At 48.1% G+C, this 18895-nt stretch overlaps 1 protein-coding gene across 1 annotated transcript in view; it reads right to left on the reverse strand.

Annotated features, from left to right (window-relative positions):
- PLEKHD1 (pleckstrin homology and coiled-coil domain containing D1) overlaps positions 1-18895 on the reverse strand; it is an 86529-nt gene that overhangs the window by 67169 nt on the left and 465 nt on the right. The window lies entirely within an intron of this gene.

Consider the following 18895-nt stretch of genomic DNA (forward strand, 5'->3'; position numbering starts at 1 on the left):
GGATGCTAGTGTCACTGTCTCTGAATCTAGTTTACCTTTTAAAAATATATACCTCCCCAGCGGGTCTTTTTCCATATCTGTGCACATGAATCTAGTGTTGCTAGAGATTAGAACAGCCACCCCCCCTAGATTTAGAAGATCCAGGGGCTTGGAATTGTTGTGACCACCATTTAGATTTAAAAACAGGTGAGTCTTGCGATTTTAGATGAGTTTCTTGAAGGAATAGAATATCAGGATGGTATTTTAAAAGTGATGTCATAACCCTCTTATTTTTTATTCTATTATTTAACCCTCTGCAATTGTATGTCAAAACCTTAACTGCCATTCCATGTATGCATTATCGATTTAACAATATAGATTAACAACCAATGAGATGAGTTGTCAGCCCCTGATTGATCGGTACCTGCCAAGTAACTTTTATCATAATCTAGTAAATTATTACACCTGGTTTCTATGATTACTTTAGTTTGTCTGCTCCTGTTACCAAATGTGCTATATTGTATATGAACAAACATAACCAACATTGAACATGAACTAGCCCAACTCCCCCCCTCAAGGTTCCCAAAAACCCCTCCCTAAATTCCCTCCCTCCCCCCAAAATTCCCCCAAACCCTCCCCAACAGTCCCTCTCTTTTCCTCCCCCTCCCCGTAACCCAGAAAAAGAAGTGGTACTGGGAAAAGGTGAGAGAGATAGCCAAGAGAAAGTACAGAGTAATAACAAAAATACAACTGTTTCCACCTGAGTCGCTGACCAGAGGTCAGTAACATAGAGTTGGTAAGACTCCATCTCTGGGGAAACATAAACTCAGGGGCTGCAATAAACCAGAAATCCCTCAGCCCCCCCCCTCCCCTGTTGATACTTGAAAGATGTGACGCTTCAGCTTTTTGCAATGGGATTTATATGTCTTGCTTGTCAGCTCAGGCTGGCTGCTTCACAGGGATTCTGCTCCAGCTTCCCAGCATTGTCTGTTTCATATTTCTCTCCTTGTGTAGAAATGTCTGTTGTTTATCTTGTGGATCAAGATTTAAATCACACAGAAGCTGTTGACCACTGGCCAGATCTGTTGCTTGAAATATTTTCCCCTGCAGTCGCACAAGCAGTTTATTTGCTGGGGTCCATTGATATCTTATATTTGCATCCTGTAGTTGTCTAGCAATAGGTTTGAGTTCTTTCCTTGCTTCAAGGGTCTCCCTTGATAGATCTTGAAATATTAGTATCTGTCTGTCCTGATAAGGAAAGTGCCCTTTTTTGCTGGCTTCTTGTATTATCTTCGTTTTCGTCCTATAGCTGAGAAAGTTCACAATTATGTCCCTTCCTGCTGTTCTCCAAGGGTTATTGAGTCTTCCAACCCTGTAAGCCTTTTCAATCGTAGGGAGAACTCCATCTTCAAGTTTAATCACCCCAGCAATCCATCTGGCAACAAACGTTGATAACTCAGTGGTTCCTTCCTCATTTTCCAGAAAACCACGTATCTTTAAATTATTTTCTCGTGATCTGTCATCCATTCCCATTAGCTTTGCCCTAACCCAGGCACCTTCCGTTTGTAATGATTGAACTGAGCTTTGCAAGGAGACTCCCAGTTCCAAAGCCTTGTCTGCAGTCTGAGCTACTTGATGGATTGTTTCCTTGAACTCAGCCATTTGGCCTTTAAGAATAGCTTCTATCCTAGAGGTAATTCTATCCTCCAGGCTGTTTATTTTTAGATCAATTTCTTTATCGAAGGCTTTCAGCTCTTCGTTTTGAATTACATTTTCCGCAGTCGCCATTTTAGGGATCGTATTTTTTCCCGCGTTTTGGGCCTCACTATGTTCTATTTGTTTGGCTGGGGGGGTTGCCATGCCGTTTTTTGTTGCTGTAGTTTTCCCTCTTTCCCCACCAGCTTTTCCCATTGTTTATTTACCAGTAGCTAGTTTCGAAGCAATGATTTTCGCCTGGGGAGGGTCAGAGGCCGCCGGAGCTCCGGATTAGGCATCTGCCATAGTCTCGCGTGGCGCCACACCCCCATTTCTTCTTGTGTTTTTAAAGGCTGACATACAAGACTATAATGAAATGGAAGCTGCATACCAAAAATCACCCCATGTTACCATTATTTGGTATCTAGTAATAATAGCCATGTGTTTATATATTGCCTTTATGGACTGATTTGTGCCACATTCAGAGCAATTAACAAAGTTAGTGTTATTATTATCCCCATAATATAGGCGGGGAGCTGGGGCTGAGAGGGGTGGCTTACTCAAGGCCACCTGCAGAGTTCATGGTAACAATGGAAGTCCAACTAGAAGAGTGCTGATTTGCAACCCAGCCACTTAACCACTACCTATACTATATAGGGTAACAGTAATAAATATTAGAATATGTATCAAGAGTTCAATGCATCCTGGTTTTAAAATTATATTTCACATATATTATACACACACACAAGCAGGGACCCATGAGGAGGAACTCCTGGAGGAAGGGTAATCCTACCCAGACTGATTCCCACTTTCTCATGCAGCTTCCTTCTGTCCACCACTGCCCCTTCCCCCTCCTCCTCCCACTGGCTCAGCCCCACCGCCACCCACATTCCTGCCTGCCTCACCTTCCTCTGCCTCAACACCACATCCACATCCATCTATTTCCTACTACTACCCCAGCCTGCCTGGCTTATCTACCACCCAGCAGCTCCACGTTTCATGACTTCCCCACCACTTCATCCTCCTTCAAAATGTTGGTTGAGATCCATCAGTTTTTCCCCCTATAAGCTGAGATCTGGGAGCTCTTAAAACATCCTCTCATCCTTTTTTATTTTTCATTTTCAGATTTTTCTGCAAATCTGGGTGCTGTCCCAGTTTATAGAAAAATTCTCCTTCTCTGTACATGGTCCTACTGTGTGGATTATTTTTTTAAATCTATATTCTGGGACAATGTTTATAACTGGATACATTGATATGTAAGTAACACTCTGAATAGCCCAGACTAGATCAAGCTTGTCAGAGCTCAGAAGCTAGCTAAGCAGGGTTGGCTATTGTTAGAATTTGGACGGGTGTAAGGATGCCAAGCAACTCTCAAGCAACTTCACTGCAGGAGTAAAAGTTCTTTATTGATAAGCTGCCAATATCATACACTTACATCATCTTTGCCAGGAATAACAGTTATATGAAAACATCAAGCAGTTACAGGTTCCAAAGCACGGCTAACTTCCAAGCCTCTTCCCCCAATCTAATGTCATCTAGCAGGCACTGGGAACACAGTTAGGCAGGAAAAGAACAGGAAGGATGGAGGGGGTTCTCAAGGTCATGCCAGAGCCTCTCCCAGGCTAAGGTGAGAGGTTCAAAGCAGCAGACAGATAACACTGAGAGTAAACACTCCCCTCGCACACTTTCCCATTGCAGGTCCTAGAAGCAAGGTTAACAGCTTCTGACAGTTCAAGCAATTGACTCATAACACGAAGCACAGGGATCGTTAAATCAAAATCACAGTCGCAGGCGGGACTGAGTCTGAACATGACAGGTGGCACCAGACACCTGAGAATGGGAAATCACCATAAAGACCAGGGTTGCCATGCAGATGTAGCAGTGGTTTGTTGGAATGTTTCCTATTCCACTTAAGGGTCACGCTAAATGTTACTTCCTTCACAAGTTCGCCATGAAGCCAACCTGGGCTGTATGCAGACACACAGCAGCTCTGGGGAATGGCTTGTATGAGAAAAGGAGAGCCCAAATGGCCTTGGAAAGCTGCCACCTGGGGAGAGAAAGCTCTTGGCCTGTCTCCCAAGCATTTTTCCCCATGCAAAAAAGGTGTGTGTCTGGGGAGGAGTAGTCCCATTTCTATGGTTGTTGTGGGTTTTCCGGGCTGTATTGCCGTGGTCTTGGCATTGTAGTTCCTGACGTTTCGCCAGCAGCTGTGGCTGGCATCTTCAGAGGTGTAGCACCAAAAGACAGAGATCTCTCAGTGTCACAGTGTGGAAAAGATGTAGGTCATTTGTATCTACTCAGGAGGGGTGGGGTTGAGCTGAGTCATCCTGTAAGAGTTTCCCAGGGTGTGGAATGCTAATGGCGGGAGGCTTCACTGTATCCTGAGGAGGTTCTTTTGCATATGGATTGGTACTTGATGTGCTAATCTTCTCTGCAGGGCTATTGTCAAGGATAGAATGTTTTGTTAGCCTGGTGTTTTTCAGAACTGGCAACCATGCTCGGTTCATTCTTAAGGTTTCTTCTTTCCTGTTGAAGTTTTGCTTGTGCTTGTGAATTTCAATGGCTTCCCTGTGCAGTCTGACAAAGTAGTTGGAAGTGTTGTCCAGTATTTTGGTGTCCTGGAATAAGATACTGTGCCCTGTTTGAGTTAGGCTATGTTCAGCCACTGCTGATTTTTCAGGTTGTCCAAGTCTGCAGTGTCTTTCATGTTCTTTTATTCTTGTCTGGATGCTACGCTTTGTGGTCCCGATGTAAACTTGTCCACAGCTACAGGGTATACGGTATACTCCTGCAGAGGTGAGGGGGTCTCTGCTGTCTTTTGCTGATCGTAGCATCTGTTGTATTTTTTGGGTGGGTCTGAATACTGCTTGAAGGTTATGCTTTTTCATAAGCTTTCCCATCTGATCAGTAATTCCTTTGATATATGGCAAAAACACTTTTCCTGTGGGAGACTGTTTTTCTTTGGTTGTTTGCTTCATCCTGGGTTTGATTGCTCTTCGGATTTCATTTCTGGAGTAGCCATTTGCCTGAAGTGCGTGGTTTAGATGATTCATTTCCTCATTGAGAAAGTGCGGCTCACATATCCGTCTTGCACGATCCACTAATGTTTTCATTATGCCTCTTTTCTGTCGGGGATGGTGATTGGAGTTTTTGTGTAGGTACCGATCAGTGTGAGTTGGTTTCCTGTAGACCTTGTGACCTAACTGAAAGTTTGCTTTGCGGATGACCAAGGTATCCAGGAATGGGAGTTTTCCCTCGATTTCTTTCTCCATGGTGAATTGTATGTTCAGGTGGATGTTGTTGAGATGATTCAAAAACCCCATCAATTCTTCCTCCCCATGGCTCCAAATGATAAATGTATCATCCACAAACCGGAACCATACACTAGGTTTGTGGGGTGCTGATTCTAGAGCTGTTTTTTCAAAATGTTCCATGTAGAAGTTTGCTATAACTGGGCTGAGTGGGCTCCCCATGGCCACCCCATCCATCTGTTCATAGAATTCGTTGTCGGAGTGGGACTGAATCCTTATGTATTTTGGGGAGTCCATATAGTCTAGGTGGCTGTGCTTCCCAATAATACATAAGGATTCAGTCCCACTCCGACCCATTGTGAGTGCCATTGGTTCACCGACATATGAATTAGCTAGACATCTGGCAGATCTCCTGCAGGACCACATCGGGAAAACCTCGTCTTACATCAAAGATTCAGCAGATTTCATCAACAAAATCAGTTCTCTGAAACTCAATCCACAAGACATACTTGTCAGTTTTGATGTTGTATCCCTGTTTACCAAGGTTCCAGTAAAAGACACCATTGCACTTATTAATCAGATTTTCCCAGAGGATGTAACAGCCTTATTCCACCATTGCCTGACAACCAGTTACTTCCAATGGGACAACGAATTCTATGAACAGATGGATGGGGTGGCCATGGGGAGCCCACTCAGCCCAGTTATAGCAAACTTCTACATGGAACATTTTGAAAAAACAGCTCTAGAATCAGCACCCCACAAACCTAGTGTATGGTTCCGGTTTGTGGATGATACATTTATCATTTGGAGCCATGGGGAGGAAGAATTGATGGGGTTTTTGAATCATCTCAACAACATCCACCTGAACATACAATTCACCATGGAGAAAGAAATCGAGGGAAAACTCCCATTCCTGGATACCTGGGTCATCCGCAAAGCAAACTTTCAGTTAGGTCACAAGGTCTACAGGAAACCAACTCACACTGATCGGTACCTACACAAAAACTCCAATCACCATCCCCGACAGAAAAGAGGCATAATGAAAACATTAGTGGATCGTGCAAGACGGATATGTGAGCCGCACTTTCTCAATGAGGAAATGAATCATCTAAACCACGCACTTCAGGCAAATGGCTACTCCAGAAATGAAATCCGAAGAGCAATCAAACCCAGGATGAAGCAAACAACCAAAGAAAAACAGTCTCCCACAGGAAAAGTGTTTTTGCCATATATCAAAGGAATTACTGATCAGATGGGAAAGCTTATGAAAAAGCATAACCTTCAAGCAGTATTCAGACCCACCCGAAAAATACAACAGATGCTACGATCAGCAAAAGACAGCAGAGACCCCCTCACCTCTGCAGGAGTATACCGTATACCCTGCAGCTGTGGACAAGTTTACATCGGGACCACAAAGCGTAGCATCCAGACAAGAATAAAAGAACATGAAAGACACTGCAGACTTGGACAACCTGAAAAATCAGCAGTGGCTGAACATAGCCTAACTCAAACAGGGCACAGTATCTTATTCCAGGACACCAAAATACTGGACAACACTTCCAACTACTTTGTCAGACTGCACAGGGAAGCCATTGAAATTCACAAGCACAAGCAAAACTTCAACAGGAAAGAAGAAACCTTAAGAATGAACCGAGCATGGTTGCCAGTTCTGAAAAACACCAGGCTAACAAAACATTCTATCCTTGACAATAGCCCTGCAGAGAAGATTAGCACATCAAGTACCAATCCATATGCAAAAGAACCTCCTCAGGATACAGTGAAGCCTCCCGCCATTAGCATTCCACACCCTGGGAAACTCTTACAGGATGACTCAGCTCAACCCCACCCCTCCTGAGTAGATACAAATGACCTACATCTTTTCCACACTGTGACACTGAGAGATCTCTGTCTTTTGGTGCTACACCTCTGAAGATGCCAGCCACAGCTGCTGGCGAAACGTCAGGAACTACAATGCCAAGACCATGGCAATACAGCCCGGAAAACCCACAACAACCATCGTTCTCCGGCCGTGAAAGCCTTCGACAATACAGTCCCATTTCTGCTTCAGCACGTGCACACAATGCCACCATGTACAGCAGCAGAAATGGGAAAACTTGCCCTCCCAGCACTGTTTTTTTCACAAGGAAAGAAGATTGAGCAAAGGCAGGAGCTCTCCCTCCTCTGGAGGCAGCTTTCCGAGCCCATTTGGGCTCTCCTTTTTTAATACAAGCCATTCTCCAGAGCTGCTGTGTGTCTGCACAGAGCCCCAGTTGGCTACATGGCAAACTTGCGAAGGAAGTAATATTTATAGCGAGTCTAATCAGTGGGATTTCTGGGCAACTTTTACAGGGATTGTTCCTTTTGGAGAAGAGAGCATTGGAGGCTCATTGTGCATCCATTTACAAATACAAAGTCTGAATAGGTTTTATGGAGACACATTAGCAAGTATACAGGCAGATAGTCGCACAGCAACTTCAGCATCCTAGATCTAAATACACCTCTTCTCCTATGGTTAGATGAGACCTGCCTTTCTGCTAGCTTTCTGCTAAGTCTTTTTAATGTCTATGTCATGCCTCAGGTAGGGTGAGCCATCTTACGCTGCCACCACTCTGGGATATAGGGTCCCTTGGGATGGCCCAGAGTACCCTCCCAACCCTTCTGACCTCCGTAGCTTGGCCAATAAACAGGCGTGAGGACCCAGCAGAGTAACAACAAACAAAATAGATTATTTACAAGGTCAGTTAATCAAACAACAAACAAGCAAACAAGGTGCATTAGCAACAATAGATGGGTGAAAGTAAAATAAACAAAAGGCCCCATCGCAACTGAACTCACTGTCCCTCTGTCTGCCAGGCCTGTCTTCTCACCCTACCTGGATGAGGGCCTCTCCCCCTAGCAGAAACCTCCAATGGCCTGCTCCTTGGGCAGGCTTTTTTTCTCCCAGACTTACATAGCACTAGCCCCGTGTTCTGATTGGCCAAAAAGGGTGCCAAAACGGCCCAGGGGCTCCTTGGAATCGTAGGCAGACCTACTCCCACTGCTAACAGGCTTCTGAGGCCTTGATAGGCCTTCCTGGCACAGCTAGCTCATGACAGCCTACTTTTTAAATCTCTCTTAGTCTTGTTGCTTGTTTATTACTGACTAGCTTGATACCCATGCTTCGCTACAGTATTTAATTACTTTAAATCCAGTTATACTTATGGGTAAGTATATGTAAAAAAATTTTGGTTTGTTGGGATTTTTTTTAGTTGGTTTTGTAGTATAATAGCATAGTACCCAAGGTTCACAAAGGTGTTTGAATAAAGTGAAGCGTGTTGATGCTGAAAAGTAATGAAGTGAATTTTGAAATGTAACATTTCTTGAAGAGATCTTAAAAGGAAAAGATTATAGTGTAATAAATAAAGTGAAAAATACGTACAACCAGGTTTTTTTTTTTTTAGTGAAGGACCTCTTTGTAGACCACATTGGTGGTTTTCCCCTCAGGTGCTAGGATCACCAGGTTACTGGGTGCGCTCACTCTGGAGCAGGCCACATGGAACTGCCATTGTGAGAAGCAGTCCTCCCTCAAGTCAATTCCTGCCACCTTCAGTGTCTGCCCCTGGGACTTGTTGATCATCATGTCAAAGCAGACCTTGAGGGGGAACTGCAGTCTCTTGCTTTGCTCATAGAGAGAGACTGCCGCTCTGTGCACCTTGGGGTGATCTTGCTGGTACTCAGCCACTGCTGCTCAGTGCACTGCAGGTATACGATGTGCATATTTCTTTGCCGCATCTCCAAGTTGCTTCTCCTTTTAGCATCGGTGTATCTTACACAACGTCTGCCAGGAGGCTTCTTGGGGGCAGTAAGAAGTGACAACTGCGAGAAGTGTAAGTTGGAGTTTAGCAGGTTCATGTGAGAGATTCACATCGAAATGACCCCTAGAAAGGTCATGCACAATCTCCCCGTGAACATTTAAAAACTCAGTTGCCATACTGACTTTTATATAGAATCCTTGTTCAGGAGTCTTATACCACCTTTCTTCAACTGTCTTCAGTTTCCTTTACCTGATTTTTACCTCTGAACACAGAGTTCCACAGCTGATCAATCAGAGAGAGGGGGGTGCAAGCAGGCAGGAGCCTGCCAGCCACACAAGAAAGCCAGGCCCCACAGAGAGATTGGCGACCTGAGTGAACTTTTAGGGGAGGATTGGGAGAGGCATTTTACCTCAGGACACATTCAATGACTCCCAATAGCAAATGCATGCTGTTTAGAATGTTGGGGGTGAGGACCAATCAGGCCGCATATGCAAATATCTTCTGTGTTCCAACTGTCTGTGTGTGTGTGTGGATGGCTGCTCGCACCATAGCCCCCGCCGAGTCCTCCACAGCGAGAGACGAGCCCACTGTGCTGCGGCCAACCACACAGCCCACCGACGAGGCCCAAAGATCGAGTGGATGAGACGTGGAATGTTGTGAGCCCCAATCAGCCTGCATATGCAAATGACTTTGAAAGGCTGGCCCAATCAGAGAAGAGTGGCCAAGCTGGCAGTGGGCAGGGGTTCAAGCTGACAGCAGCCTGCCAGCCCCACAGGGAAGCTATATCCCTTTGGGAAAACAGTTTTTACCCCCTTAGGGGGGTGAATTTCTTCAAATCTCTTCTTAGTGGGTGTTTACATCAAGAAAGGAATGTTCTCCCCAAATTTCATGTTTCTACGCCAGGTAATAAACGAACCGCCCCCATCAATGGGGCCATGCTATGCCAAGCCTAAGCTAACTCCTTGACACTCCGTACCAGAGTGGCATGACTCACAACAACCTCTGCACATGCTGCAATGCAGACTTGTACTCACCCTAAGTGAACTAGTTGCCAGACTTTTTTCACCGGGAGCATTTGGCCCTGGTGCTACATTGAGAATTTTAATAAATTAACTTCTTGGAAAGAGAATTTGTTTAATCTTTAAAAGCTGCTCGCTGGTGGCACCTCCCATGTTCCCGCCCACCAGGCCTCACAGAGGCTACTTTCTGCTCAGCCGGAAGGTGGGTCATGTCGGCGGTCGCTGGGCCTGGCGGGCTCAGGGAGACAGTGGTGGGCCGCATCCCCTCTAGGAGGTGCGGGGGTTGGCCGCTCCGGGGAGGTGATGGCAGTTGGCCACTCTCTGGAGGCACCCCCCATGTGCCCGCATGCCAGGCCTCAGAGAGGTCACCTTCCAGAAGCCATTAAGATGGGTAATGTCGGCGGCCGCTGGGCTTGGGGAGGCGGTGGTGGGCTGCCTCCCCTCTAGGGGGCAGGGGTTTGGCCGCTCGCCAGCAGCACCCCCCATGTGCCAGCCCACCAGGCCTCACAGAGGTATTTTCCGCACGGCCGGAAGGTGGGTCATGTTGCTGGCTGCTGTGTCTGGTGGGCTTGGGGAGGCAGTGGCAGGCCACCTCCCTTTCTCAGGAGAGGGGTGTGTGGCCGCTCACTGGAGGCCGTCTCCTGGAAGCCATTAGGATGGGTCATGTCGGCGGCCACCAGGCCTGGCGGGCTCGGGGAGGCAGTGGCGAGTTGCCTCCCCTCTAGGGGGCACGGTGGTTGGCCACTCGCCGGCAGCACCCCCATGTGCCCGCCCACCAGGCCTCACAGAGGCTACTTTCTGCTCGGCTGGAAGATGGGTCATGTCAACTGCTGCTGCAGAACCAAATGACCCAGCAACAGTCTGCAAAGAAAACCCTCCAGCAAGACATGGTGGCATATGAGAAGGCCTTGCACACACCATGGTGGGTCAGAGACACCAACATACGTCCACCAGATAGGGACATTATGGCATCAGGGCTGATGCTGTTGTCCGCACCTCACGTGGTGCAGAGGCTGTTGCCACCAAAACACACTGGCTGGATATGGAGCATTGCACGGTTAGGTACATGGGATAGATAGTTTTCTCGATAGATAATTGGGGAGACAGGTGGATTGCATAAATATCTTGGTTGTCTTGTCATTAGACAGTTGAAAGGAAAGAACCAAGGGTGGGAGGTGGTGCCCAGCCCTAATGTGTGGAAGCGGAGGCTCACGTGCTGGCTGTCGAGGCGGTGGAGGATGTCTTCCTCCTGGTCGGGGGGGAGGCATCAGTTCCCCTAGGAAAGGGGATTGTTGGCAGACAGGTAGGTACCCATGTGGGGAGCTGTGGGCTGCCCCCAGCATCACCCACCGGCCTGCCATCACGGACGCGGCAGTCTATTCAGCACCCTACAGAAGACGGCATTGCAGCGAAGGCTGATGCTGTTGTGGATCCCTCCAGCCAGACACGGCTGAGCCAGGAGGACACTCAGCCCAACTAAGTACCCTGGGTGATGGGATCCACCTTGATGCAATGCGCAGACTGCTGCTGGAGAGACACTTGTCCGCCCTTCCTGTGTCAAAGCAGAGGCTGTTGCCGACATGACCCACCTTCCAGCCATCGTGGACAGGAGTTGCAGCTGGGCCTCATTCCCCCCTGCTCAGAGAGAAAGGCATATTCCGTTGACGGGCCACCGTACTGCACAATTACATGTGCCACAGCAGCTGAGGTGTCCCTCGTGCCCAAAAGCAGCGGCTGCAGACATGACCCACCTTCCTACCTTCACGGAAAGAGCGGGATGGGCAGGACAGGAGAAATCGTTGGCGAGGGTCGGAGTGGTTCCATCCAGAGAGGAAGAGGTTGAAAGAGGGACCGGGAACTTGACAGGAAGAGGAGGACAAAGGGTTACCGGCCACGTCACGGAGCAGGACCGGGAAGACACAAACATTGTGAGCCATCATCCAAGAAACCCAGAGCTTGGCTCCGGACCTTGGAGCAGCCCCGAGAACTGAGGAGGGCTAGAACGGCACCCCACCACTCAGAGACACCTTTCCTGCGCAGGCAGGTCAGGCACTAATAATAACCAGTGTGAGCCCTCATCCGAGATACCCACTGGGCTTGGCACCTGACCATGGAAGCAGCCCCAGGAACTAAGGGGGGGCTAGAGCACGACACCACCACTCACAAAAACTTGACCTGCGCAGTCATGGGACAGGTAGTAGCAGTAAGCAGCTTTTCCCTGGAGCCAGTCAGCGGGCCAGAGGTCTTGAGGCTGCTGCAGAGGAGCTTTGCCTTGATTAGAACCACGTAGATTGGGGTGGCTCAGACCCCAGGTAGGTCCATGTCCAGGGAGGGATATCCAAGCAGGTGGAGGTTGACCTTAATGAAGGTCAACATGTCCACCAGGTCCGGGTGCAGACATGCATGGCGGGGACGGAGGAGGTCTCCCAGGTGGGAGAACACCTGCTTGCTCTGCACGCTGGTGGGTGGGCAGGACAGGATGTTGGTTGCCACGATGGACAGGTCCAGCCATATGGCAGATTTACTCGCCCAATACTCTTTAACAGGTTGGACTGGGGGGGCTCAGTGGGCTCCACAAGGTACTCTTGCACCATAGCCCCCGCCGAGTCCTCCACAGCGAGAGACGAGCCCACTGTGCTGCGGCCAACCACACAGCCCGCCAACGAGGCCCAAAGATCGAGTGGGCACGTTTGGGTGGGTCTCTCCTGCTGTGGCTGTCTTCCCACCTCCTCTCCCTCCTTCTCCGCCGCCTGCCCCTCGCCCCTGCCCGGTTCCCTCCATCCTGCCTTCTCTGCCTGGAAACGGAGCACTGCTTTGCAGAGCTCCTTTTTCCAGCGCTGCATCTTGCCTTCCCACATAGTGATGCTGCCCTTGATACGGGGGTCACAGAGGGAGGCCATTTGGTATGGCACCTCGTGGCGCAGAGGATGCAAGCACTCGGCCATGCATGCCTGCATCCTCCTCACAAAGTCCCTGATCCTGGGGAGCAGCTCTTTCGTGTTTGAGCTCCTTGGCCAGGAACTGGTCAAGCCCATGGATCAGGGGGATGACCTGACCCCGGCTGTCCTCGTATTAGCACAAGAGCTCAGTGGCCTCTTTAAAGGGTTTCAACAACTGGGACATCTGGGCAAGGACTCTCCATTCCATGGAGCTGAGGCTGAGCTCCTCTCCCTTCCTCAGAACGTCCAGTGATGACAGGATGTCCTGCAATGGGCCCTTCTGCTCCACCAGATGACTTATGTTGTAGGTGGAGTTCCAGTGGGTGGGCAGGTACTGATAGAGATGGTGCTCAGGGTTCTCCCTCCCCCTGCCTCTAGAGCAGCTCGCAGGAAGAGTTGATGCTGTGGGAGAAGTGGGAAGCAATGAGCCAGCAGCTGTCCAGCAGTTTGCACGTCCACAAAGTTCCTTCATCCCAGCTGTCCCTCGGCTTGCTCCCTAGCCCGAGAATATCCCTCATGACCAGGTGCAGCTTGTGCGCCATGCACACCAGGCCCAGGAGGGATGCCTCTTTCAGGGCTGTCAACATGTTGCTTCCCGTATCCGTCACCATGAAGCCATGGACAAACCCTTTCCCCCTGGCCATCCACTCCCTCAGAGCCACCTTTATCGGGGTGGCAATGTTCTTTCCAGTATGAACATCATCTATCCCCCAGGCCTGGAGAAGAAAACAGCATGGCACCTGTTTTCAGGTGCCAGTTCTTGGCCTGGGGCAGTGGAGGTCCTCTGGTTGCCACCAGTGGGCAGTGATGCCAAGGTAGCCGTGATATACTGACTAAGATGTAATAAGACACAGTCAATAGAGCAATAAAGCAAGGAAAACAATGAATCCTTAAAGTGGTTTAAGAATTTACTCGCTTTGGGTACAGAGACTGTATATGACAGACATAGAACTATACAATTCTATATTAGAATATTTTCCACAGAAGGACTCATTGTTTTCCTTGCTTTATTGCTCTATTGACTGTGTCTTATTACATCTTAGTCAGTATATTGCGGGTTTTCTTGCTTTTGTTTCTACCAGTTCTTTCCGCGATTCTCTCTCCTGTTGTGCTAAGGTAGCCGTGATGGCTACCTATGGCTACCTATGGTATGGCTTTTGGCAGCCGACAGCTCCCTGAGCACCATGTCTCACACAGACTGGTAGAGGGCAGGCAAGACTCGATGACCAACAGTGTGCCGTGATGGCATGGAGAACCATGGGCGAAATGCTGAAGCAGCCTGCAAAAGCCCACGCTGTCCACAACGGATAGGGGGACTCCTTGTAGGACAATCGTCTCTGCCATGACGCGAATGCCCGCCTCCTGAGCCCTTGACCTCACCCTTTTCAGCGGCACTATCCCCAACCCCAAGGGAACAACCTCCGCAAGGGCGGCCTGCCTGACCGTTCCGCTCCCACCAGCAGCAGCCTCGGGCTCGGGGCAAGGCTTCTTGCTTGGGGTGGATTCCGGTGACCCTCCCACTGATCCCTGGTCAAAAGAGCTGTTAGCCCTCTTTCTCCCCCCACCGGATGTTTCGCTGGGCGAGGATGGATACCACAGGCTCGGGTGGTGCATCTTCAGGTGCCTACTCAGGACCATCAATGACAGGTGCTTTGAGTCATTGCCCCTGCGCACTAGGCCATCGCAGGCATGACACTGCACCACAAGAGGGTCGTTTGAAAGGGCCCGAAAGTGCCTCCACACGGAGAGGTTGAAACGTGGCCCATTAATTGTTCCAGGGGAAGGAGGATGAAGGGTTACAGGCCACACTGCAGAGCTTGAACTGGAAGACGGAGTGAGGGGTGGACTGCAGGCAGGGACAGCACCAAGAGTTTGGGATGGGGACGGGATGTTTCATCTAACCCCAACCATTCCTCCACAGATCCCTCCCCCCTCCTCCTCCTCCACAAAAAGTTTAAAGAGATCCTCTTCCCCCAGCGGCAACACCTCTTTGGCCTCCTCCACAGCCCCCACAGGTGAATCTGCCCTGGAACTAGAAGGAGGGGCTAGAGTCCTAGCCCAGCACTCCCAGATACCTGACCAGATCAGGCACTAATAATAATCACTGTGAGCCCTCAGCCAAGGCGCCCACTGAGCAAGGACCCAGGAACTGGCAGCAGCCCTGGAACCATAGGGAAGGGGCTAGAGCCCTAGCCCAGCACTCCAGATACCTGACCAGATCAGGCACTAATAATAATCAATGTGAGCCCTCAGCCGAGGTTCCCACTGAGTTTGGCTCCAGGGCCTGGCAGCAGCCCTGGAACCAGAGGAGATAGATCCCTATCCCACCACACACACAAAAATTCAATCTCCAATACACTCTCCCTGTCTCTCCCCCAAAATGCTAGCAACAGCTCTCTCCCACTCCACTGCCTGCTGAAACTGAAAGCCAGAGCTTGGAGCACGCTTCCTTTTATAAGCAGAAGTCCCATAGAGCAACACAGGAGATCTGTGGTTGGCAGTCAGAACTTCCTAACAGGGTTTGCAGGGATGAGATTGGAGTTCCCGTGGCTACAGAACACCCCCCCCCTTCCTCCCCCCGGTCTTTGCTCCCATGTAACCAATTTGGAGCTCCACACTAGGAAGGAAGACCTGCCCATCAAGCTAAGTTGGTCTTAGATTGGGGTTTCCAAGGCAACAGAAGGAGTACAGACAGAGTTCAGGCAGTCCCTTCCTCCGTTGCCAAGGGAATTGATTGAAGGCGCCTGACTGTCTGGCTTCATGATCAGCGGACAAACGCACAAATGAGGCTTGCGTCGACCACTTGTTCGTTTAAAATTGCGCCTCACGAACGGCTTGCTCACAAACAGCCAATCCGGCTGTTTGTGGCTTTTTTCCCGTTCGTATTGCTGTTCGTGCCCACCTCTAGTTGTGGGCAGGCAGCCTAACCATAGTTGGGGGGGGGGGGAGATTTTCAAATGCAAAACAAAAGGCCCTAAAAATACACAGACTTGGACCCTATACTTTCCTTCCACTTTTGCCACTCCTCTATAGAGGGGGCCTTGTGCTACAGGGTACACTCCTGAGGTAAAATGTTTCCCTCCACTTCCTCTTGAAAGACGATGGAGGTATCAAGTACTGGTGGAATACCAATGGAGGCCTGCCTCAGCAACAGGGCCATGCTTCAGAAGCAAGATACAGGAGCCAAACCTTGTTAATTTTATTAACAACTACTAGTTTCAGTAAAAACATGCTTAGATCTTATCAGCTATCTTTGTACTGACTGGCCAGAACATCACAAGGAGTGTAGGTTTAATTAATAAGCAATTCAGTACAACTCTGCCTATGTTTTTTCCTTACAGCTCTACACACAGAAGGACTAGACACACTCACAAAAATAACATCAAAACATTCAAGAAAGCCACCTATAATATTCATACAGCTCCTCTATGGCCCTGATTCCTGGTTTAAGTCTCTTGCTTCTTACCCACTCACAGTATCAGGACACAAGAGCCTGATGAGCCCCTGGATGGTACCCTTGACCTACTTGCAGCAACAGTAGCACCAACCAGAAGCAAAGAAGAAAGTACCTCAAAGAAGGGAGTCTGAGTCTGTTTTAGAATCTCTTGTTTTGCCAGTCTTTCTGATTCAGCCTGCCTATCAGGAACCAGCAGCAGTCAGCAGCTCCTCTGAGTGAGTCAGTGGCCTACAAATACTTTCACCTGGAAGGAAGAACTATGGGCCATCCTTTGCTTCGGCATTCTCTACCATTCTCAGCAGCCCAAAGGCCTTGGTGTGCATCAGTGATGATGCATACTCTCTCACTGCCCCTTATGCTTGCAACACTCACTGAGAATACCTTTAGTGTTTCAGCCTCTCTCTTCCTTCATACTCTAGCTCAAAAGTCACAACTGCCATAAAGTTTTGGCAATTTTTCTTTCCACCCCCCCCTCACTAAAACAAACCTCAATATATTTGCCTACACAATCTCTCTTGTTATCCCTTGCCTATTCCTTTATAATTATCCCTTATATAGGTTAGTAATCTCCTCAAGGCAGAGCCCTTCCTTTTGCAATCAGAGTATCATTCTGAGCAAAGACAACAGCCTAGAATGACTCTTGTCGGTGAGGAAGCATGCAGTTATAGTAAGGATGTTTGAAATAAGCCTCGTGTTTTGGTTCCTAGGTAGCCGTATTTGTAATCACAAAAAGTATGATACATTTACCAGGACTCTGAAGTAGCTTGTGGCTTTTATGCAAAAGCTCTCTGTATGTAAATACTATAGCATTTTAAATCCTCCTCGGCTACCATTGGACAGTTCCACTATTCAGATGTCTTCCTTAAAGGAAATGTTGCTATATTACATTTTCCCAGTAATCACTATGTAATAGCCACTGGGAAAATCTTTTCTTTTTCTTTTTCTTTTTTTTACATAGCAGAGCTCTGCTGAAGCAGGTCACTGACCTGTCTAGTCCAGTATCCTGTTTCACACAGTATCTAACCAAGAGGTCACAGAAGCTGAGGCCTTCCCTTGATGTTGCCTCCTGGCACTGGTATTCCGAGGTTTGCTGCCTCTGAACATGGAGGTTCTTTTTAGTCACCATGGCTATGAGCCACTGATAAACCTATCCTCTACAAATCTGTCGTAATTCTCTCTTAAACCAATCTATGCTTGTGGTCAACACTAAGCCCACTGGCAGTGAATTCAACAATTTAATTACTTGTTGAGCAAAGTATTACTTCCTTTTATCTACCCTGAATTTGCCCATCAACTTTATTGAGTGTCCCTAACTTCTAATATTATGGGAGAAGGAGAAAAAAAGTTCTGTCTATTCATTTTCTCCACCTCATGCATAATATTATAAACCTTTTATCATGTCCCTTAGGGACAAAGTGAGGTGGTGGAGAGTGCCCTCAAGTCATAGCAGACTTTATGGCAACCCCCTGGTGGGGTTTTCATGGCAGGAGACTAACAGAGGTGGTTTGTCATTGCCTGCCTCTGCAATCCTGGTCTTCATTGGATTGGTCCCATCCAATTACTAACCAAGGCTGACCCTGCTTAGCTTCTGAGATCTGATGAGATCAGGCTCACCTGGACTATCCAGGTCAGGGAGGGACAAAATACACAATACCTTTTTAACAAGTTGAGTTTGAGTTCCATGCATGAGGAGTTGCAAAAAGCGGCAAATAATACCCCCCACAAGATCCTTTCAGCTTGAGAAAACAGTATGGGGGAAGGCAAGAATCCCTCCTCCCCAATACCATGCTCCCCAGTTGAATTGGGCTCCCACAGACTTTTATAACAACATTCTGTGCAGCTGCTGCGGGGACTGCAGGGAAAGTGAGTCAGGTCCAGAGGATGTATAAAAATGCATCATGTAGTTTGGCTGTTAGCAGTTCCTTTTTTAAAAAATTGAAGAGTACCAGACTCTCCAGCCTTTCCTAACAGGAAAGGTGCTCCTACCACTCCAGCACCGGATCTCTTTTGTACTTTTTCCAACTCTGCAATATCTTTGAATTACATCAATCAGAACTGTACACAGAATTCCAAATTATTCGCCAACTAGCATGGCATTTGTGTTAGCAAGAGGAAGGCAGAATTGCCTCTGTTGGACACTAATTGTTGTAACATTGCAAACAAGAAACATAACTCTTCCACCACTATTAAATTCCTTCAGACATACAACTATACCTCAAAAGCTTTTTAGATTTAAGTTCCTATACTTCAATTCCACACAGGGTAGGAAATCAACCGCTCAGTTCTTGGCACGATTGTTGTTCAACTATTTTTGTTCTGTGTGCACACGCACATGCGTGTGTGTGTATCCTGGCTCTTACATACCGCACAAATGCCAAGAAAAGTGATCCTTGGAAGTTTATAAAGACCACACCTCTCCTATCCTGGATGGATATCAACTGGACAACCAGCGTGGTGTAATAGATAGTGTTGGACTAGGATTTGGGAGATCCAGGTTCAAATCTCTAGTCTGCCATGTAAGCTCATTGGATGACCTTGAGCCAGTCACATACCCTCAGCCTAACCTACCTCATAGGGTTGTTGTAAAATGGAGAAGAGAAAAATGATATAAGCTGCTTTGGGTCAACACTGGGGAGAAAGACAAGGTATAAATGAAGTAAGTAAATAAACTATTTCCATTTCCCCTTTCAGAGGATAGCCAGCAAAGATACCAGGGCTTTAGAGCAATCTTCTAAGAAAAGGAAAGTGTGCCACCAGAATA

Source organism: Eublepharis macularius, chromosome 2 (genome assembly GCF_028583425.1).
Source record: "Eublepharis macularius isolate TG4126 chromosome 2, MPM_Emac_v1.0, whole genome shotgun sequence".
NCBI classification, from domain to species: Eukaryota; Metazoa; Chordata; class Lepidosauria; order Squamata; family Eublepharidae; genus Eublepharis; species Eublepharis macularius.